This window comes from Hyperolius riggenbachi, chromosome 10 (genome assembly GCF_040937935.1).
Source record: "Hyperolius riggenbachi isolate aHypRig1 chromosome 10, aHypRig1.pri, whole genome shotgun sequence".
NCBI classification, from domain to species: Eukaryota; Metazoa; Chordata; class Amphibia; order Anura; family Hyperoliidae; genus Hyperolius; species Hyperolius riggenbachi.
In genome coordinates this window covers 60,399,034-60,422,729 of record NC_090655.1, presented here as the reverse complement: position 1 = coordinate 60,422,729, position 23,696 = coordinate 60,399,034, and the positions used below count along the sequence as shown (strand labels likewise).

The following is a 23,696-nucleotide window of genomic DNA, read 5'->3' as shown; positions in this document are numbered from 1 at the left end:
CTTCCCTGCATCCCCATATTACTCATCGCCGGCACGGCAAAGAGACACATGAGGTAAGCAATACAGTGCCCACCCAGTGTCTCCCTCCTCCTCCTCACCAGCTGGCAACCTCCTCCTACCACTGGCACCCTCCTTCTGCCCAGTTTGCAAAAGTAGGGTTGTGGCTTAGGGCCGCATAGGGTGTGTGGCTTAACCACTTCCCGACCGCCGTATATACAATTGGCGGCCGGGAAGTGGACCTCGCAAGGACCGCCGTATTGACAATTGGCGGCGGTCCTTGTAGGGGCATGGGCGGAGCGATCGCGTCATCAGTGACGCGATCCTCCGCCTGGCGCCGCTCACCCGCCGCAACATCCCGCCGGCCATACGGAAGCGCCGGCGGGATGTTAACCCGACGATCGCCGCATACAAAGTGTATAGTACACTTTGTAATGTTTACAAAGTGTATTATACAGGCTGCCTCCTGCCCTGGTGGTCCCAGTGTCCGAGGGACCACCAGGGCAGGCTGCAGCCACCCTAGTCTGCACCAAGCACACTGATTTTCCCCCCCCCCCCTGCCCCAGATCGCCCACAGCACCCATCAGACCCCCCCTGCCCACCCCCCAGACCCCTGTTTGCACCCAATCACCCCCCTAATCACCCATCAATCACTCCCTGTCACTATCTGTCAACGCTATTTTTTTTTATCCCCCCCTGCCCCCTGCTCCCTCCTGATCACCCCCCCACCCCTCAGATTCTCCCCAGACCCCCCCCCAGACCCCCCCACCCCATGTACTGTATGCATCTATCCCCCTGATCACCTGTCAATCACCTGTCAATCACCCGTCAATCACCCGTCAATCACCCGTCAATCACCCGTCAATCACCCCCTGTCACTGCCACCCATCAATCAGCCCCTAACCTGCCCCTTGCGGGCAATCTGATCACCCACCCACACCAATAGATCGCCCGCAGATCCGACATCAGATCACCACCCAAGCGCAGCGTTTACATCTATTCTCTCCTCTAAACACCCACTAATTACCCATCAATCACCCATCAATCACCCCCTATCACCACCTGTCACTGTTACCCATCAGATCAGACCCTAATCTGCCCCTTGCGGGCACCCAATCACCCGCTTACACGCTCAGATTGCCCTCAGACCCCCCCTTATCAATTCGCCAGGGCATTATTTACATCTGTCCTTCCCTGTAATAACCCACTGATCACCTGTCAATCACCCCCTGTCACTGCCACCCATCAATCACCCCCTGTCACTGCCACCCATCAATCAGCCCCTAACCTGCCCCTTGCGGGCAATCTGATCACCCACCCACACCAATAGATCGCCCGCAGATCCGACGTCCGATCACCTCCCAAGTGCAGTGTTTACATCTGTTCTCTACCCTAAACACCCACTAATTACCCATCAATCACCCCCTGTCACTGCTACCTATCAGATTAGATCCCTATCTACCCCTAGGGAACTCAATCACCCGCCCACACCCTCAGAATGCTCTCAGACCCCAGCCCTGATCACCTCGCCAGTGCATTGCTTGCATCTATTCCCCCCTCTAATCACACCTTGAGACACCCATCAATCACCTCCTGTCACCCCCTAACACAACTACCCATCAGATCAGGCCCTAATTTGCCCCGTGTGGGCTCCTGATCACTCGGCCAAACCCTCAGATCCCCCTCAGACCCCCTTCTGATCACCTCCCCAGTGCATTGATTGCATCTATTTTCCCCTCTAACCACCCCCTGAGACACCCATCAATCACCTCCTGTCACCCCCCTAGCACTCCTATCCATCAGATCAGGCCCAATACAACCTGTCATCTAAAAGGCCACCCTGCTTATGACCGGTTCCACAAAATTCGCCCCCTCATAGACCACCTGTCATCAAAATTTGCAGATGCTTATACCCCTGAACAGTCATTTTGAGACATTTGGTTTCCAGACTACTCACGGTTTTGGGCCCGTAAAATGCCAGGGCGGTATAGGAACCCCACAAGTGACCCCATTTTAGAAAAAAAAGACACCCCAAGGTATTCTGTTAGGTGTATGACGAGTTCATAGAAGATTTTATTTTTTGTCAAAAGTTAGCGGAAATTGATTTTTATTGGTTTTTTTTCACAAAGTGTCATTTTTCACTAACTTGTGACAAAAAATAAAATCTTCTATGAACTGGCCATACACCTAACGGAATACCTTGGGGTGTCTTCTTTCTAAAATGGGGTCACTTGTGGGGTTCCTATACTGCCCTGGCATTTTAGGGGCCCTAAACCACGAGGAGTAGTCAAAATGACCTGTGAATAGGATGTTGGGCCCCTTAGCGCACCTAGGCTGCAAAAAAGTGTCACACATGTGGTACCGCCGTACTCAGGAAAAGTAGTATAATGTGTTTTGGGGTGTATTTTTACACATACCCATGCTGGGTGGGAGAAATTTCTATGTAAATGGACAATTGTGTGTAAAAAACATCAAACAATTGTCATTTACAGAGATATTTCTCCCACTTAGCATGGGTATGTGTAAAAATACACCCCAAAACACATTATACTACTTCTCCTGAGTACGGCGGTACCACATGTGTGGCACTTTTTTACACCCTAAGTACGCTAAGGGGCCCAAAGTCCAATGAGTACCTTTATGATTTCACAAAAAAAAAAGAGAAACCGAGAGCCCAATATGGTGCAGTATGTTAAGACGATATGATAAAATGTTAATATGCGAGAGATATATACTCACAAACATGGGTCACCTCATTGGCAACCACTGAAAAGGCAGGTGAGGAGATTATGCCTGTCCTCACTCAGGACTAAGAAGTAGACTACAGTAGACTACTGAGGCGCTATTTCTGACAATTCAGACTTACTGTGGTCCCCAATTTTTTGCCTGATGAAGCGGGCTTGACCTGCGAAACGCGTTGCATTTCTGTTTTTTGGGGTATCGTATAAATAAATGTGTTAATTTATACAAACAGTACTTCTTGTTTGCTTTTGGGAGGTAAGCCCACCACTTCCTCCAAGCATCTTTTAAAGGTTTTACGTATTTTTATCCTGCTGGCGCCTCTGTTCTACATCCAAATTTATGATTTCACAGGTCATTTTGCAACATTTGGTTTCAAGACTACTCACGGTTTAGTGCCCCTAAAATGCCAGGGCAGTATAGGAACCCCACAAATGACCCCATTCTAGAAAGAAGACACCCAAAGGTATTCCGTTAGGAGTATGGTGAGTTCATAGAATATTTTATTTTTTGACCCAAGTTAGCAGAAAATGACACTTTGTGAAAAAAAAAACAATTAATATCAATTTCAGCTAACTTGTGACAAAAAAATAAAATCTGCTATTAATTCGCCATACTCCTAACGGAATACCTTGGGGTGTCTTCTTTCCAGAATGGGGTCATTTGTGGGGTTCCTATACTGCCCTGGCATTTTAGGGGCCCTAAACCGTGATGAGTAGTCTTGAAACAAAAATGACCTGTGAAATCCTAAAGGTACTCATTGGACTTTGGGCCCCTTAGCGCAGTTAGGGTGCAAAAAAGTGCCACACATGTGGTATCGCCGTACTCGGGAGAAGTAGTACAATGTGTTTTGGGGTGTATTTTTACACATACCCACGCTGGGTGGGAGAAATACTGCTGTAAATGGACAATTGTGTGTAAAAAAATCAAAAGATTGTCATTTACAGAGTTATTTCTCCCACCCAGCATGGGTATGTGTAATAATACACCCCAAAACACGTTGTACTACTTCTCCCGAGTATGGCGATACCACATGTGTGGCACTTTTTTGCACCCTAACTGCGCTAAAGGGCCCAAAGTCCAATGAGTACCTTTAGGATTTCACAGGTCTTTTTGAGAAATTTCGTTTCAAGACTACTCCTCACGGTTTAGGGCCCCTAAAATGCCAGGGCAGTATAGGAACCCCACAAATGATCCCATTTTAGAAAGAAGACACCCCAAGGTATTCCGTTAGGAGTATGGCGAGTTCATAGAAGATTTTATTTTTTGTCACAAGTTAGCGGAAATTGATTTTAATTGTGTTTTTTCACAAAGTGTCATTTTCCGCTAACTTTTGACAAAAAATAAAATCTTCTATGAACTCACCATACTCCTAACGGAATACCTTGGGGTGTCTTCTTTCTAAAATGGGGTCATTTGTGGGGTTCCTATACTGCCCTGGCATTTTAGGGGCCCTAAACCGTGAGGAGTAGTCTTGAAACGAAATTTCTCAAAATGACCTGTGAAATCCTAAAGGTACTCATTAGACTTTGGGCCCTTTAGCGCAGTTAGGGTGCAAAAAAGTGCCACACATGTGGTATCGCCGTACTCAGGAGAAGTAGTATAATGTGTTTTGGGGTGTATTTTTACACATACCCATGCTGAGTGGAAGAAAGATCTCTGTAAATGGACAATTGTGTGTAAAAAAAAAATTAACAAATTGTCATTTACAGAGATATTTCTCCCACCCAGCATGGGTATGTGTAAAAATACAACCCAAAACACATTATACTACTTCTCCTGAGTACGGCAATACCACATGTGTGGCACTTTTTTGCAGCCTAACTGCGCTAAGGGGTCCAAAGTCCAATGAGCACCTTTAGGCTTTACAGGGGTGCTTACAATTTAGCACCCCCCAAAATGTCAGGACAGTAAACACACCCCACAAATGACCCCATTTTGGAAAGTAGACCCTTCAAGGTATTCAGAGAGGGGCATGGTGAGTCCGTGGCAGATTTCATTTTCTTTGTCGCAAGTTAGAAGAAATGGAAACTTTTTTTTTTTTTTCTCACAAAGTGTCATTTTCCGCTTACTTGTGACAAAAAATAATATCTTCTATGAACTCACTATGCCTCTCAGTGAATACTTTGGGATGTCTTCTTTCCAAAATGGGGTAATTTGGGGGGTATTTATACTATCCTGGAATTCTAGCCCCTCATGAAACATGACAGGGGGTCAGAAAAGTCATAGATGCTTGAAAATGAGAAAATGCACTTTTTGCACCATAGTTTGTAAACGCTATAACTTTTACCCAAACCAATAAATATACACTGAATGGGTTTTTTTTTATCAAAAACATGTTTGTCCACATTTTTCGCGCTGCATGTATACAGAAATTTTACTTTATTTGAAAAATGTCAGCACAGAAAGTTAAAAAAAATATTTTTTTTGCCAAAATTCATGTCTTTTTTGATGAATATAATAAAAAGTAAAAATCGCAGGAGAAATCAAATAGCACCAAAAGAAAGCTTTATTAGTGACAAGAAAAGGAGCCAAAATTCATTTAGGTGGTAGGTTGTATGAGCGAGCAATAAACCGTGAAAGCTGCAGTGGTCTGAATGGAAAAAAAGTGGCCGGTCCTTAAGGGGTAGAAAGCCCTAGGTCCTCAAGTGGTTAAAGGAGTACTATCGATTGAAACAACTTTTTTTTTAATACTCTATATTAGTGTACACATTACCACTAGTGCTAAGGGCACTTTATTTATTCACCCAGGTCTCTCTCTCACTATACTAATGGAAAGAGGAGCGCTCCATAGTGTATTACCATAAAAAATGCTTTAATACGCAAGGAATAAAATTGTACTTACAAGATGTACAAAAGATATACGCATGTAAGCGGGCAGGTCATCCGCTAACTCCCCTCCTGCGGACAGATCGTACGCTTCTGTGGCCAGCAGTGCGCGCTCCGATGTGACCGTTGCTCGTCTCGCTGGGGGGTGGGCGGAGCCTAGACCTGGCGTGCCTGTAGCGTCATTACGCGTTTCGGCGCTCTGCGCCTTCCTCACATTAGACTCTCTCTCACTATCCCTGCTTAAAAATTCATTTCTCACACAGCTCCTAGTAGTTTGGATCACCCTGAGCTGCTTGGTTGCTCTGTCACACAGCTCACAAATATATTTCACTGTGTCACTCACAGCATGCAGCAGACATGAGGAGAAATAGGCTGATCTGAGGTGGTAACAGGTAACTAAATGAGCTGGAATATTGCTGGAATATAACTAGCTATACCAGGAGTCTGTGTTTACACTCAGACTGGCTGCCTGCTTGAGGCATTCACTCCAGGCTGCATCCACTTTACAAGCTGCTGAGAGGGGCAGACCACTGTCTACAATTAGCATTATTAGTATCTTTATCAGTAAAGAGAAGCAAAGATAATAAACACACATTGCTAGAATCTTTAACCCCTTACCACCATATCAAGAAGATTCTTTCAGCAAGGTGATAAACTATAAACTGAGGAGTTGATAGCAACTCCCTTGTGCAGAGACATGGTCTATTCCTCTGGGAGCTCAGTATTAGATACATTTTGTATCCAACATTGACGCCAAAACTGATGGAGGATTTTACAGCTGAGAGGAACAGCTGTGAGGAATCAAATTGCTCCTAGTACTTGCCCTAATGTGTGCTACAACATACAGCATTTAAAAATAAATGCATACATCGATAGTATTCCTTTAAGTGACTCTCTTAATAATCTTCAAAAGTTAGGATGTATGGTTGTACCTTATTTTCTGGTTGAAGTCGATGGTCATAAGTATTTTTACAACTCAAGTAACTTTGTATCTGTGTACTATGTTACTATGCTTGCTAAAGCTATGGCACTGCTGTCAAATTGGCAGCAATGGGATAAACAGGAGATGTTAGCCTATCAGCCTTTAGTGAAGAGGACAAAATGGTAATAATTCTCCAATTTGTGTGATCATACAAATATGTATATTCACCATTTTCTTTTACCTCATTTTTGCAGTGCAATAGCCATGGCTAAAGGTGGAATTAGACAATAACAGCAGGGCCGAGTCGAGGCAGAGGCGAGAGAGGCTCCAGCCTCAGGGCACAGTGTAGGAGGGGGCACACAACTTAGGCCCCGTTCACACTTGCGGTTCTCTGCCAAACGGACCGGATGACCTGACCGGATCCGGACCGGATCCGGATCGGAACCGTACGGTTCTGATCCGGATCCGATCCGGACAGTTTGCATCAGGTGTTCATCAGGATGCGATCCGGATCCGTTTGGCAAAAGATAGTAGAAAAGGAAAAAAAATGTTGGGGTCTGGGAGGTCAGCAGAAGGTGGACCTGTGGAATCAGGCTCTCCGCTGTTTAGCACTCACCTCCACCTCCGACATACTGCCAACATCTCCAGCACGTTTAAAATCACTGCTGCTCCACTCCAAAATGCTTGCCCATGTGTCCCCATCCAAAATCGCCGCTTCAATACGCATAGGAAGTGGGGTAGAACATCCGGATTTTTAGCCAGTGTGTTGTGCGCTCTCCGGTTCTCATTGGTTTGTATTGGCCGGATGGTGCAGTCCGGCTCCGCTCCGGATACGGCTGCCGGAGGAGCCGGACCAAAAAATAGCGCATGTTGGCTCTTATGCCGGAGTCCGGATCCGGTCCGGACGAAACGGACGCATGTGAACGGACGCATAGGCTTTCATTGCTATGCCGTGCGTCCGTTCCGTCCGTTCTGCATGCGGTCCGGCTCCGGCACGGCGATTCCGGACGGCGACCGCTAATGTGAACCGGGCCTTAGCTATCAATCCCCTATTGTGTTTGAAGCAGAGAGAAATAAGGAAAGGGGACACATGGCAGTGACTGCAAGCCAGATAACTAGAGATTAAGGTGTTGGGGGCCTTGGGGCGTCTCTTAGTCTAATAACAATCAGTGTGCGACGGCTGAGGTGGGAGGAATGGAGGGGCGCACTTTAGTGTCTCAGCCTTGGGTGCTGGAGGACCTTGTCCCAGCTCTGAATAACAGGCAGGTTGTACAAGACTTGAGAAGGGATTCTGTGAGACCACAGCTGTCTCTGGTAGTACAGCAAGAGTATGGGAGAATGGGACAGTGTCTGCTTACTCATACATGCAGCTCCTAGCAAATTACAGTGATTTGTCTAAACCTATTTTCCAAATAGCCAAATTCCACAGCACATTTCCTTTTTATTATATGCAGTGGAAAGGCTGATGATCGTAGCAAGATATGCAAATCTGTATATATATATATATATATATATATATATATATATATATATATATATATATATATATATATATATATATATATATAGTTAAAATCTGACAGAACCCCCATGGTTTGAACTAGTCCATCTCCACATGGGGGATTCTCAAGGTTTTCTTTGTTTTGAAAAGGATTTCCTGCATAAAGTTGATAAATCTAACTGCCAAAATAGTAAGATACCAACCAGCCTTCCTACACGATTGATTTTTGGCAGTTAGCAACTGCCATTCAGTAAATGCTTTTGAAAACTAAAAAAAACCCTGAGAATCCCCCATGAGGAGATGGACTAGTTTAAAACCTGCCGGTTCTGTCAGATTTCAACTGCTTTCTTTTTTCCCTGTAGTGGACCTTTCAAATGAAATAAATATGTCAGCCTCCCTATTCCTTGCACTTCTGGTGTGCTTTAATAAAAATCTTGGCGCTTAAAAAAATTTTTTTTGCATTATAACGAATCCCCTTTAACACCATGGGCTGCATAAGTCTTCTCTTAGTAAGCCTATCGCAGTTGCCACTGATATTTGGAATATATATCCATAATTATTTAAGCTTCATATTTAAAAGGTCATTTGTGTTTCAGAAGATATTTCCCGGAAAGTTTATTTTAAGAAAATTAAAAAGTATCTGTTATAAGTAGTTCATGTCTGAAGAACTTAGAGGTCTTGGCTAGTAGATAACTTTCAAGAGGGCATGTGGGCTATTGCCAGGGAAACGTTTAGGAGAGACGAAGCCTGGGAGCTTTATATCTGACACATCAATGATCATCTTTACACAGCAATATTAGACATGGCCACTTACTTGGCTATTACTGATGGACTGAAGAAGGCAGCTGAGTTTATTCCATCCCATTCCTGTATTATTTTTCACCCATCTGATGACATCTGATGAGTCTGCCTGTCCTACAGCCACATTAGGTTATTCCAATGCTCGATGCTCTTAACCCAGATGGTTGACGTGATAAATGGTTCCACATTTTAACTATACAGCCATATTTGAAAAATCTGTGATCCGGCAGTTACTGCTCTCCATTTTTTTTTCCCCAGCATAATTTTTCACAAATAATTTTATTTGACCAAAGAACATGAGCAAGTTTTCCCCTTGCTTAAAATAAGGTATTTGGTCTCTTGGTAGTGAAGCGGGGCTAGTGCCAGGGATGCAGAACTCTATGCTGCAGGGGGAACCTGATCTTGAGTCATAGAAGTGCTTGATGGCAGGTCCGAGACACCTGTTGGCAGGAATCACCTAAACTTTCATGATGTAAATAGACTGGGCACCACCAGCACAATGGTGTGCACCCATACCTCGATAGCACTGTGTCACAGCACCAGCTGTGGTCAAGTCTCTGTACTCTATTGTTATGTGTTCCACTGCGAGAGTTAGAATGTAGCCAAGATGCCGACGTTTTTCTTTTCCCTTCAGTGAGAATTTCTCAAAGACTTGCCCACAAGTTGCCTTTTTCATCTTTTTACAAAATAACAGAATCATGACTTTGCAACAACATGGTTGAGTGCAAAAATTTGCATCCTATAGGTAGGTGGGGCTGACACTTTAACCGTGGGCAGCCATCAGGGGGGGAGGGGTACAACTGACACTGCAGTGAGGGGCCCAGGGCTTCTGGGGGCCATGGACCCCCCCAAGCGTGGAAGGGCCACATGTACTGGCTGCGGTCCTGTGGCGCACTTACCAGCACACCGCGTTCCAGCACTGAGAGAAGAGTGACATTGCTTGAACGTGGGGAGCAGATGAGTGAGCCTGCTACAGCGGAATTTCGATACTGGGGCACCACCTATACCTGGCTACAGGCTACCTATACTGGGCCACCACCTATACCTAGCTACCTATACTGGGGCTGGAACCACCTATACCTAGCTACCTATATACTGGGGCACCACCTAAATTTGGCTACCTTTACTGAGGGGACTACCCGTACCTGGTTACCTATACTAGGGCACCACCTGTAGCTGGCTACTTACAGTGGCTTGCAAAAGTATTCGGCCCCCTTGACGTTTTCCACATTTTGTCACATTACTGCCTCAAACATGAATCAATTTTATTGGAATTCCACATGAAAGACCAATACAAAGTTGTGTACACGTGAGAAGTGGAACGAAAATCATACATGATGCCAAACATTTTTTACAAATAATTAACTGCAAAGTGGGGTGTGCGTAATTATTCAGCCCCCCTGAGTGAATACTTTGTAGAACAGCCTTTTGCTGCAATTACAGCTGATAGTCTTTTAGGGTATGTCTCTACCAGCTTTGCACATCTAGAGACTGAAATCCTTGCCCATTCATCTTTGCAAAACAGCTCCAGCTCAGTCAGATTAGATGGACAGCGTTTGTGAACAGCAGTTTTCAGATCTTGACACAGATTCTCGATTGGATTTAGATCTGGACTTTGACTGGCCATTCTAACACATGGGTATGTTTTGTTTTAAACCATTCCATTGTTGCCCTGGCTTTATGTTTAGGGTTGTTGTCTTGCTGGAAGGTGAACCTCCTCCCCAGTCTCAAGTCTTTTGCAGACTCCAAGGGGTTTTCTTCTAAGATTGCCCTGTATTTGGCTCCATCCATCTTCCCATCAACTCTGACCAGCTTCCCTGTCCCTGCTGAAGAGAAGCACCTCCAGAACATGATGCTGCCACCACCATATTTGACAGTGGGGATGGTGTGTTCAGATTGATGTGCAGTGTTAGTTTTCCACCACACATAGCGTTTTTGCATTTTGGCCAAAAAGGTCAATTTTGGTCTCATCTGACCAGAGCACCTTCTTCCACATGTTTGCTGTGTCCCCCACATGGCTTGTGGCAAACTGCAAACGAGACTTCTTATGCTTTTCTGTTAACAATGGCTTTTTTCTTGCCACTCTTCCATAAGAGCCAACTTTGTGCAGTGCATGACTAATAGTTGTCCTATGGATAGATTCCCCCACCTGAGCTGTAGATCTCTGCAGCTCGTCCAGAGTCACCATGGGCCTCTTGACTGCATTTCTAATCAGCACTCTCCTTGTTCGGCCTGTGAGTTTAGGTGGAAGGCCTTGTCTTGGTAGGTTTACAGTTAAGCCATACTCCTTCCATTTCTGAATGATCGCTTGAACAGTGCTCCGTGGAATGTTCAAGGCTTTGGAAATCTTTTTGTAGCCTAAGCCTGCTTTACATTTCTCAATAACTTTATCCCTGACCTGTCTGGTGTGTTCTTTGGACTTCATGGAGTTGTTGCTCCCAATATTCTCTTAGACAACCTCTGAGGCTGTCACAGAGCAGCTGTATTTGTACTGACATTAGATTACACACAGGTGCTCTCTATTTAGTCATTAGCACTCATCAGGCAATGTCTATGGGCAACTGACTGCACTCAGACCAAAGGGGGCTGAATAATTACGCACACCCCACTTTGCAGTTATTTATTTAGAAAATATGCTTGGAATCGTGTATGATTTTCGTTCCACTTCTCACGTGTACACCACTTTGTATTGGTCTTTCACGTGGAATTCCAATAAAATTGATTCATGTTTGTGGCAGTAATGTGACAAAATGTGGAAAAAACTAAGGGGACCGAATACTTTTGCAAGCCACTGTATACTGGGGCGACTATAGCTTGCTACCTATACTGGGGGGCACCTGTACCTGGCTAACCTATACTGGTGCACCACCCATACCAGGCTACCTATATTTGGGGCAACTATACCTACCCGGGGCACCTTTGTTCAAAAGACAGAAAGCAATGGGCAGCGCTCACAGGCTGCAAGTGAAGTGAAAGCTCCAGAGATATGCCCAGCCCCTTGAGGCTAAATACACACCTTGAATACAAATCAAATGCAAATAATGTGCTAACACTAATCTAAATTCTAAAATTTTAATGCAAGCTGACACCCATGGAGGTAGCTAGCCTGAAGTATAGTTTTGTACAGCAGAAGGAATTGGCAGCGCTTCCAAACAGACGCTGCATCTGAATTGACTATCTGTTTGGAAGCGCTGCCATTTCCTTCTGCTCTACCGGGGCACCACATATGGTTGAATACCTATACTGAGGCACCTGTATCTTGCTGGCCTATACTGGGGCACCAACTATACCAGGCTACCTATACTGGGGGCATCTACACGGAGCAGTGCTTTTCAGCGCTGCTAGATTTGGGCGCAACCAGCGCCGCCATAGACTATAACAGGAATCAGTCTATAGCGGCGCTCAGTGAGTAACGTCGGCTCAGTCAGAAGACAAAGCCGAAGTTGCTTAACCACCCTGGCGTTCTATTAAGATCGCCAGGGCAGCTGCATGAGGGTTTTTTTTAAATAAAAAAAAAACTATTTCATGCAGCCAACTGAAAGTTGGCTGCATGAAAGCCCACTAGATGGCGCTCCGGAGGCGTTCTTCTGATCGCCTCCGGCGCCCAAAATAAACAAGGAAGGCCGCAATGAGCGGCCTTCCTTGTTTTGCTTAGATCGTCGCCATAGCGACGAGCGGAGTGACGTCATGGACGTCAGCCGACGTCCTGACGTCTGCCGCCTCCGATCCAGCCCTTAGCGCTGGCCGGAACTATTTGTTCCGGCTGCGCAGGGCTCAGGCGGCTGGGGGGACCCTCTTTCGCCGCTGCTCGCGGCGGATCGCCGCAGAGCGGCGGCGATCGGTCAGCACACGCGGCTGGCAAAGTGCCGGCTGCGTGTGCTGCTCTTTATTTGATCAAAATCGGCCCAGCAGGGCCTGAGCGGCACCCTCTGGCGGTAATGGACGAGCTGAGCTCGTCCATACCGCTAAGGTGGTTAAAAAACACAATAATTCTGCTTCCAGCAACCGCTGGAAGCCGAATTATTTCATTCCCCCACTATCCATGGCGGCCTGGAGGGGGAATAGTAATTAAAACGGCCCGGACTTGTGCAGAAGCAGGATCAGCCATATACCGCTGTATCCTGCGCCCAAGTCTACTGGCGCCGATTTCAAATGTACTCCATCTACACCAGGCTACCTATACTGGGGCACCACCTATAGCTGGCTACGTATACTGGGGGCACCTATGCCTGGATACCTAATCTTCAAGCTACAACAAGGATGTTGCCCCTCAAAGCACTTCTCACTGCCATCACTAGCTGCTGCTAGACACTTCCACGATTCCCACTCTGCTGTGGAGTGATCTGCACGCAGTCCGCGTTTTCGTATTTGGGTCAGCTTTGCGCTTAGGCCAAACACGGGAACGCCTCGCACACAATACAATCGTACAGTAGCAAGGCACAATCAGGCATTGAACTTGTAACGTAAGTTACACTGCAGTCTGTTTCTAGGCTATGAGATAGTTTAGTACATCAGAAATCAAACTTATTAAATAAAGGTTTAATATTCCAGAAAAAAAATGGAAAATATATACAAAATATTTACAAAATCAAAGTAAAAATTACAAAGTACAAGAAACAAAGATACACAAAAAGACAGTTGCAAAAATAAAAATGGGAATCAACGTTACCAGTATATAGAGTGTTGTGGCGAGGAGAACGCGCTTGCTGGTCAGACGAGGATAGTCCTAGCGTCTTGCTATCTCCAAAGAACTACAACTCTAAATCCTCCTAGCTAATGTTTTATAGCACAATTTGTGGCCCGGGGCCACTCAAATGTCCAGATCCAGGAATAATCCCATTTCCTCAGGTGTGACAGCACAGAACGCCTGTCATATCCTCTCTGGCTGTGACACGCAACTTCAAAGCTTTCCTGTCTTAGCTTCCGACTGTCCAGACTCAGTCCGGATTGTATATTTGGTCAACAGGTAGCTGTTTACATGAATACAAAAGTTCAAAGTAATGCAACACCTTTTCAGGATGCAGGACAAAAGAGGGGGTCGTTATCTAATTACCTCTTTCCTTGCTGGGGGCACAGGTTACAGTTGACAAACACATCTGAGCCAGTATTTTCTAGCAGATCAAAGGTAAGGACATGGCTGCTATTGGCCTAATTAGTAGAGTTGGGCCGAACGGTTCGCCTGCGAACGGTTCCACGCGAACTTCGGTGGTTCGCGTCCCGCAGGCGAACCTTTGCGGAAGTTCGGTTCGCCCCATATTGCACATGGAGGGTCAACTTTGACCCTCTACATCACAGTCAGCAGGCCCAGTGTAGCCAATTAGGATACACTAGCCCCTGGAGCCCCACCCCCCCTTATATAAGGCAGGCAGCGGCGGCCATTACGGTCACTCGTGTGCTGCCTGCGTTGGTGAGAGTAGGGCGAGCTGCTGCAGACTGTCTCTCAGGGAAAGATTAGTTAGGCTTAACTTGTTCCTGTCTGGCTGCATACCTGTGCTGTGAACCCACCACTGCATACCTGTGCTGTGAACCCACCACTGCATACCTGTGCTGTGAACCCACCACTGCATACCTGTTCTGTTCAGTGGACCCGCCACTGTATACCTGTTCATTGAACCCACCACTGCATACCTGTGCTGTGAACCCACCACTGCATACCTGTGCTGTGAACCCACCACTGCATACCTGTGCTGTGAACCCACCACTGCATACCTGTGCTGTGAACCCACCACTGCATACCTGTTCAGTGAACCTGCCACTGCATACCTGTTCTGTTCAGTGGACCCGCCACTGTATACCTGTTCATTGAACCCACCACTGCATACCTGTGCTGTGAACCCACCACTGCATACCTGTTCTGTGAACCCACCACTGCATACCTGTGCTGTGAACCCACCACTGCATACCTGTTCAGTGAACCTGCCACTGCATACCTGTTCTGTTCAGTGGACTCGCCACTGTATACCTGTTCATTGAACCCACCACTGCATACCTGTGCTGTGAACCCACCACTGCATACCTGTTCTGTGAACCCACCACTGCATACCTGTTCAGTGAACCCGCCACTGCATACCTGTTCAGTGAACCCGCCACTGCATACCTGTTCTGTTCAGTGGACCCGCCACTGTATACCTGTTCAGTGAACCCGCCACTGCATACCTGTTCTGTTCAGTGGGCCCGCCACTGTATACCTGTTCAGTGAACCCGCCACTGCATACCTGTTGTGTTCAGTGAACCTGCCACTGCATACCTGTTCTGTGAACCCGCCACTGTATACCTGTTCTGTTTAGTGAACCCGCCACTGCATACCTGTTCTGTTCAGTGGACCCGCCACTGTATACCTGTTCAGTGAACCCGCCACTGCATACCTGTTCTGTTCAGTGGACCCGCCACTGTATACCTGTTCAGTGAACCCGCCACTGCATACCTGTTGTGTTCAGTGAACCTGCCACTGCATACCTGTTCTGTGAACCCGCCACTGTATACCTGTTCTGTTTAGTGAACCCGCCACTGCATACCTGTTCTGTTGAGTGGACCCGCCACTGTATACCTGTTCAGTGAACCTGCCACTGCATACCTGTTGTGTTCAGTGAACCTGCCACTGCATACCTGTTCTGTGAACCCGCCACTGTATACCTGTTCTGTTTAGTGAACCCGCCACTGTATACCTGTTCTGTTTAGTGAACCCGCCACTGTATACCTGTTCTGTTCAGTGGACCCGCCACTGTATACCTGTTCAGTGAACCCGCCACTGCATACCTGTTCTGTTCAGTGGACCCGCCACTGTATACCTGTTCAGCGAACCCGCCACTGCATACCTGTTGTGTTCAGTGAACCTGCCACTGCATACCTGTTCTGTGAACCCGCCACTGTATACCTGTTCTGTTTAGTGAACCCGCCACTGCATACCTGTTCTGTGAACCCGCCACTGTATACCTGTTCTGTTCAGTGAACCCACCGCATCAGTGCACATACCTGTGCAGTTAAGTGAACCCACCTACCTACGTGAGTGCACGCAGTGTGATATACCACTCCGTGCATACCCGATATGGACAAAACAGGTAGAGGAAGAGGTAGTGCCAGAGCCAGAGGAAGGCCACCCGGCAGGTCTGCGCGAGGTCGTGTAAATGTAATTTCGTGTGGACTTGGCCCACAGTACAGTGCTCGGAAGAAGGCACGTCCCATCACCTCCCAAGATTGTCAGGACGTGGTTGAGTATTTAGCGACACAGAACACCTCATCTTGCTCAGCCACCAACGCTACTACTAGCACCACTTCCGCTGCATTTGACACTTCGCAAGAATTATTTAGTGGTGAAATCACTGATGCACAGCCATTGTTGTTACAGCCAGATGAATTTTCACCAGCTCATATGTCTGAGTTACGCGGCAACACTATGGATGTAACGTATCAGGAGGATGAAGGACCTACTGATGGTGCAAGTTTGGATTTGTCTGAGGCAAGCGAAGCTGGGCAGGATGACTACGATGATGACGGTAATAGGGATCCTCTGTATGTTCCCAATAGAGGAGATGAAGAGGGGGACAGTTCAGAGGGGGAGTTAGAGAGTAGTAGGAGGAGAGAAGTTGCTGAAAGAAGCTGGGGCAGCTCTTCGTCAGAAACAGCTGGTGGCAGAGTCCGGCACCATGTATCGCCACCTATGTACAGCCAGCCAACTTGCCCTTCCGCATCAGCTGCTGAGGTCCCCATAGTGCCCACATCCCAGGGTGGCTCAGCGGTGTGGAAATTTTTTAATGTGTGTGCCTCAGATCGGACCAAAGCCATCTGTTCGCTCTGCCAACAAAAATTGAGCCGTGGAAAGGCCAACACTCACGTAGGGACAAGTGCCTTACGAAGGCACCTGGAGAAAAGGCACAAACAGCAATGGGATGGCCACCTGAGCAAAAGCAGCAGCAGCACACAAAAGCAAAGCCACCCTCCTTCTCTTCCTCCTCCATCAGGTGCATTATCTGCTTCTGCCGCTTTCTCCCTTCCACCTTCAAAGGCACCCTCCTCCACTCCGCCTCTGCCCTTGAGCGGTTCCTGCTCCTCTGCCCACAGCAGCAGTCAGGTGTCCGTGAAGGAAATGTTTGAGCGGAAGAAGCCAATTTCGGCCAGTCACCCCCTTGCCCGGCGTCTGACAGCTGGCGTGGCGGAACTGTTAGCTCGGCAGCTGTTACCATACCGGCTGGTGGACTCTGAGGCCTTCCGTAAATTTGTGGCCATCGGAACACCGCAGTGGAAGATGCCAGGCCGCACTTATTTTTCGAGAAAGGCCATACCCCAACTGCACCGTGAAGTTGAGAGGCAAGTGGTGTCATCTCTTGCGAAGAGCGTTGGGTCAAGGGTACACCTGACCACGGATGCCTGGTCTGCCAAGCACGGGCAGGGCCGCTACATTACCTACACAGCCCATTGGGTGAACCTGGTGGTTAACGATGGCAAGCAGGGCGCAGTGGACCAAATTGTGACACCTCCACGGCTTGCAGGCAGGCCTCCTGCCACCTCCTCTCCTCCTGCTACATGCTCTTCGCTGTCCTCCTCCTCCTTGGCTGAGTGGCAGTTCTCCTCTCCAGCTACACAGCCCCAGCTCCGCAGGGCCTATGCTGCATGCCAGGTAAGACGGTGTCACGCCATCTTAGACATGTCTTGTCTCAAAGCGGAGAGTCACACTGGAGCAGCTCTCCTGGCTGCTCTTAAGAAACAGGTGGATGAGTGGCTGACCCCGCACCACCTGGAGATAGGCAACGTGGTGTGCGACAACAGCAGTAATCTGCTTGCCGCTTTGCATATGGGGAAGCTGACACACATACCCTGCATGGCACATGTCATGAATCTAGTGGTTCAAAGATTTGTGGCAAAGTACCCTGGCTTAGCGAATGTCCTGAAGCAGGCCAGGAAGTTCTGTGGGCATTTGAGGCGGTCTTACACAGCCATGGCACGCTTTGCGGAAATTCAGCGCAAAAACAACATGCCGGTGAGACGCCTCATTTGCGATAGCCCGACTCACTGGAACTCGACCCTGCTCATGTTCTCCCGCCTGCTAGAACAGAAAAAAGCCGTGACCCACTACCTCTACAACTACAGTAGAATGAAACAGTCTGGGAAGATGGGGATGTTCTGGCCCGACAACTGGACACTGATGGAAAATGCATGCAGGCTCATGCGGCCGTTTGAGGAGGTGACCAACCTGGTGAGCCGCAGTGAGGGCACCATCAGCGACTTAATTCCCTACGCTTACTTCTTGGAGCGTGCTGTGCGTAGAGTGGCGGATGAAGCTGTGAATGAGCGTGACCAGGAACCGTTACGGCAGGAACAGGCATGGGACCAATTTTCATCAGACCCAGCTGTTTCCTCAACACCTGCGGCAGCACAGAGGGGGGAGGAGGAGGAAGAAGAGAAGTCGTGTGCAGCAGACGAGTCAGACTCAGAGGATGATGAGCAAGGTGTTTCTTTGGGGGAGGAGGAGGAGGAGGAGGGGACAGCGGCAGGAGAACAACCTCAGCAGGCATCGCAAGGGGCTTGTGCTGCTCAACCTTCCCGTGGTATTGTTCGCGGCTGGGGGGAGGAGGTTGACTTACCTGACGTCACTGAGGAAGAGCAAGAGGAGATGGAGGGTACTGGATCCAACTTTGTGCAGATGTCGTCTTTTATGCTGTCCTGCCTGTTGAGGGACCCCCGTATAAAAAACCTCAAGGGGAATGACCTGTACTGGGTGGCCACACTACTAGACCCTCGGTACAGGCACAAAGTGGCGGACCTGTTACCAACTCACCGGAAGGTGGAAAGGATGCAGCACATGCAGAACCAGCTGTCAACTATGCTTTACAATGCCTTTAAGGGTGATGTGACGGCACAACGCCAGCAAGGTACCACTGCCACTAATCCTCCTCCCGTGTCCACGCAGTCAAAGACAGGTCGCTCCAGTGATCTCATGGTGATGTCGGACATGCGGACGTTCTTTAGTCCAACGCCTCGCTGTAGCCCTTCCGGATCCACCCTCCACCAACGCCTGGAACGGCAGGTAGCCGACTACCTGGCCTTAAGTGTGGATGTAGACACTGCTGTGAACAGCGATGAGGAACCCTTGAACTACTGGGTGCGCAGGCTTGACCTGTGGCCAGAGCTGTCCCAATTTGCCATCCAACTTCTCTCCTGCCTGCCGCAAGCGTCCTGTCAGAAAGGACCTTCAGCGCAGCTGGAGGCATTGTCACAGAGAAGAGAAGTCGCCTAAGTCACAAAAGTGTTAAGTACCTCACCTTTATCAAAATGAATGAGGCATGGATCCCGGAGGGCTGCTGCCCGCCCCAAGACTAAGTCAGTCCCCGCACTCACAGCATCTCTGCCTGCACGCCGTGTGACTGGCTGCCTGGCCTGCCCCAAGAAGACTAAGTCGCTCCCAGTCCCTCCACACAGCATGTCTGCCTGCAGGCCGCTTGACTACCTTCTCCGCCACCACCAACAGGGTCCGGGACTCCAGGCGGATTGCAGAATTTTTTAGGCCGCTGCTAGCAGCGGCCGCTGTAATAATTTTTCTGGTGCGTGTACATGACTGCCTAATTTTTCTGGCTGCACTGCGGGCAGCTGCAACAACAAAAGAAAAGGTCACAAGAAGGAGAAATGGTCCGCACTTGTCAGTGAAGATTTCCTTTATTAATGGACATATCCAAGAACATCCAGGGCAAACATCACATAGCTGACATGTTTCGGACTAACCATCCTTAATCATAGCTCAGCTGAGCTATGTTAAGGACGGTTAGTCCGAAACATGTCAGCTATGTGATGTTTGCCCTGGATGTTCTTGGATATGTCCATTAATAAAGGAAATCTTCACTGACAAGTGCGGACCATTTCTCCTTCTTGTGACTTTTGGACTTGCTAACCAGGTCGTGCACTGTCGTGGATTTTGGTGGGATGTAGCGGTGCCCACTCCATACAAGTATCCTGAACAAAAGAAAAGGCATGTACATGCGCCCATTCCCCTTCGTGATCATTACCTTGCCGTGGTGAAGGGGCTTGCGTATCACAATGAAGCAATGACCGGCGCCTAGATGAGTGTCTCGGGGGGCACACCCACGATAATAAGGTCGTTGCCTCATTGTGGTCAGACCAAATTTGATCAGCTGGACAGTCACTGTTCTGTCATTCAGCTACATCAGCCAGGCGACCATATGGGCTGTAAAGCCACCAAAACCTGCACTCTCGCCATGGTGTGCACCAGTCCAGCACGGCCGTCACTACACAAACAGCTGTTTGCGGTGCGTTACACGGTGAGTTTGGTGTGTCAGTGTGAAGCAGTACCTTAATTACACTACCTGATTGATGTATACACATGCAAGATGTTTGAAAGCACTTTAGGCCTGTCATTTAGCATTCAATGTGATTTCTGCCCTTAAAACGCTGCTTTGCGTCAAATCCAGATTTTTCCCCGGGACTTTTGGCATGTATCCCACTCCGCCATGCCCCCCTCCAGGTGTTAGACCCCTTGAAACATCTTTTCCATTACTTTTGTGGCCAGCATAATTATTTTTTTTTTTCAAAGTTCGCATCCCCATTGAAGTCTATTGCGGTTCGCGAACTTTAACGCGAACCGAACCTTCCGCGGAAGTTCGCGAACCTAAAATCGGAGGTTCGGCCCAACTCTACTAATTAGCCATCTCCTAATCAGAGGCTAGGTAGACAGTTCCTAATTGAATGTCTAGGTTCATTTGCCTATCCAGCGTAATTGATCTATTCAATGTGGATATATAGTGTAGTGGGGGTGTCTCAGCACCTTGCAGGGAAAAAAATATAGGAGACAAATACGGGAGCCCAATAGTGTAGTATATTAGTATGCAATTGAAAAAAGAAATTTCAATAAATTACTACTCACAAAAGGAGGTTGCAAGGGCAACCAACCGTAGGAAGCAGGTGGAGACCATAAACCCGACTCCACTCGGGGTAGTCCCAGCCGGGACCTGGATGTGGTCGCTCTCCTTGAAAAAGTAGGGACAGGTGTCCACTGTGGGGCACCCACAGGTGGTCTGTCACCACCCCTCAAACACAGATTGTTTGGGGGTATAGCTATGCACAATTGAAGGTAAAGAGGCGCCCTGGTTGAAATAAAAGCATCTAAAAACAGCTTAAAATCGAGGAAATAATATGAGGTGGCTTACCTCAATAACGAAATCCTTGTATATGACAAAAGATTTTTATTTAGCACAGGCAACGCGTTTCGCGGGTCCAAGCCCGCTTCATCAGGCCAATAAAAGTGCCAAATGAACAAGTCGATATGGCAAAGGGAGCCTCAAGAGGCTCGATTTTAAGCTGTTTTTAGATGCTTTTATTTCAACCAGGGCGCCTCTTTACCTTCAATTGTGCATATTCAATGTGGACAATGATAGCTTTTCCTGCTGGACACTGAATGCAGAGTTCATTTACATTTACATACAGGAACTCCATGAAGCCAGCTGCCAGAGGGGCCGCTTAACATACATACCCCTCTGAAAGATACACAGCAAATAGAAAAATGAAAAATATGGCTTCCATGCGATACAATATGGCTGCTATGTTATACACAACCTTACAGGCTCCATAACTGGAAGTGTACTGGTTAAGGGCACCGCCTTTGACTTCAGAGACCAGTGTTCGAATCCTGGCTGGGATCAGTACCTATACAGTAAGGTGTTCAAGGCAAGACTCCCTAACACTGCAGGGTGGCCTCTTGAGCATGTCCCAGTGGCTGCAGCTCTTGAGCGCTTTTAGTCCGACAGGAGAAAAGCGCTATACAAATGTTTATTATTATAACAGCTGCTATTGCTGTGCCTCTGCATAAAAAAGTTTTTACTCAATCCAGGAACTGACAGATCGCACTGATTGAATATCGACTTGGGAGTAACCAGCACTCACTTATGATCAGATTTCTGAAGATAGCTGTTCCAGAACTTGTAGAAACACCATCACCAACGGCTTTGTACAACTTGATGCACAGCAAAGCTTCATGGTTATTATTCCCCACTACTCCCAGTCAATAAGATATTATTGACAGGGAGATATAGCCAACAATCAATCAGCAGGGGGCCATGTTTATTGATTTTTGTTTAGACATTTATTTCTATGACCACATGGTGTCAACTGTCTTGGTTAGAGTTGTAACACTGAGGCTGGTTTCAGACTGTAAATTGGCGTTAGTGATGCGGTGGGTCGCTCCCGTCGCACTGCTAAAGACAGGCCTTCAGGAAACACCACCATAATACACAGTGTTCCGGCTGGCAATTTTACAAGCAGGAAGTGGCGCACGCTTGCGGTCAATTCCTGCTTTCTGTATACAGAAGTATATTGTAAAAATATTCTTCCATGCTTGCATGCCACGACGCCAACTATTTAAAAAAACTCTGCGTTGCCATAGACTAGCATGGCTTCTCGGCCGACGCAGGTGCCGCACGGTAACGTAGTTCTGCGCTAGCGTTAGATAGAGCACTTCCAGCACAGTGTACCGCAACGTGGGATGTATGAACTTCCCCATAGGTTTTCATTAAGCTGCGGTAGCAGTGCAGCAATTTGCCGCACCACACCGTTACAGTGTGAAAGGCCCCTAAAGGTGCCCACTAATGATACAATCTTAAATGTACAATCTTACTACTTCTATGTGATACGAGGGACTTAGATTTGGTAAGATTGTACAAACTAAGTGAATATACTGTACATTGTATAGATACTTTAGGTCAGCCTTTCTCAACCTTTTTACCCTGGAGGAACCCTGCAAATAACTTTTGGATCTCGAGGAACCCCTGCATTTATTTTGCAGGTGGCATGGTCTTTAAAAGTATGTGTAGCTGTTTATTTCACTATCCCCCTATTACACTGCCACTCATTATACTGTCTCCTGACTCCCCAATTGGGTGCTTCTTGTTACAGTACCACCTATTATAGTGTGCTCTATTATACTTCCCCCACGATAGGGGAAAATACCAAGGAACCCCTGCAGAGTGCTCAAGGAACCCTGGTTGAGAAAGCCTGATTTAGGTAGTCCTTCATATGACATAGAGGTGGTAAGATTGTATCATTGGTGGGCATCTTAACACTACATACACATCTTAGAATTTTGCTCAGCCAAAATGAATGTTAATGATCATTTCAGGTAATAATCAGATGTGTGTACACATCTCCAGAGCAAAATAGCAAGTGACCTCAGTTCAAACTAACATAAGAAGGGGTTCAGCGATTCTTGTAGAGACCAAAAGCACCTAAACGAGAAGCAGAGAGAGCCCAATGGTGCAGTATCATTAGGTATCATTAGGTATAGGGAGACAAATGTATATATGCTTATATACTCAAAAAGGTGGGTTATACCGTATAAGCCTGCGCTACTGCTTATGATGCTAAAAGGGCACTACACTCTACTCCTTATGCAGCTAAGGCTTGACCTGAGCAAGCGTGCCATGACCCGCAAAATGCGTTGTCAATTTTTTTTTATAAATATTTTTCCAGTAGAACTGGTGTCCGTATCTTCTGGAGACATAAGCAATTATCTCTCATTTACACGTTACGTTTTAAAGTTCTAACATCAATATACTGTATTTTGGGCGCCTCCACCCCACCCTACTACCAAACTAACATAAATCAGTGGATACATGCAAAGCGTCCAATAACATCTAGATTGTTGGTTCCACATAACCACAGATGAGTGTGAGCCCCACTTCTGATGAACTAATAAATCAGCATGGGAAGAGCACAAGAAGTATTATCATTTCCTCGTTTTGTACAGGTTTCATCTAACACATGTGGCCACCCCTTCACTGACTTACCAAGATGGACAATCCTTGGCTGATGGCATTGTAGTAGCTGCTCCCTGCCATCTTCATAGCACACAACACACTGTTCAGCCAGAAGTCCAACAGAAATTATAAGGAATGACCGTTTTGTGGACAG

General features: G+C 47.3%; 1 protein-coding gene and 1 pseudogene across 3 annotated transcripts in view; one reads left to right on the top strand and one right to left on the bottom strand.

The window, feature by feature from the left end:
- RBM20 (RNA binding motif protein 20) overlaps nt 1-23,696 on the top strand; it is a 534,741-nt gene that overhangs the window by 440,552 nt on the left and 70,493 nt on the right. The gene's annotated exons all lie outside the window — the stretch shown is intronic.
- Nucleotides 9,107-23,623, bottom strand: LOC137535781 (large ribosomal subunit protein eL20 pseudogene; annotated as a pseudogene).